Below are 562 nucleotides of genomic sequence, written 5' to 3' on the forward strand. Positions count from 1 at the left end.
CCTCCCCGCAGCCGCCCGCCCGCTCTGCCCGCTGCCCCGTGAGCAGGAAGGCCCTGGGGCGCTCGCCTGGGGGCCGGACTCTCCTTCCCTGAGCAAAGCGAGCTGACCAAGAGGAAGCCCCTGGGGGGCGGGCACAGGGACCCCCACCCGCCCGCGGCCTGCCGGGAACCACGCGGCAGAGGCGGGCGCCTCTGGCCCAGGCCCGGTGGGTCACGCAGCCCCGCGGCCGCACGGGGGTCACTCTGCCAGGCTTCCCTCCTGGGGCCCCGGGAACCCTCCAGGGGGCCGCTGGCGGAGGCGGGAGGGACAGCGGGCTCCCTGCCTTATCAGCGGTCAGAAGCCGCGGCTCTCAGCAGGCCGCGCGGGGCCAGCTGTTGGAGGGACTGGACAAACACGCCGAGGCCGCGCGGGCACTCGAGCCAGTCCAGGTGGGGCGGCCGCGGCCCCGGCCTGCCGGGAGATAAGGCAGGAGGGCAGCAGGCCATTAGCCGCCCGCGTGCAGATAACACGCGGCTTCCGGCGGTCACTGAGCCGCTCAGCGGAGGGCCGCTGCGCGGTTGCC

The sequence above is a fragment of the Condylura cristata genome, unplaced genomic scaffold, assembly GCF_000260355.1.
Source record: "Condylura cristata isolate star-nosed mole 26May11 unplaced genomic scaffold, ConCri1.0 scaffold00022, whole genome shotgun sequence".
NCBI lineage: Eukaryota > Metazoa > Chordata > Mammalia > Eulipotyphla > Talpidae > Condylura > Condylura cristata.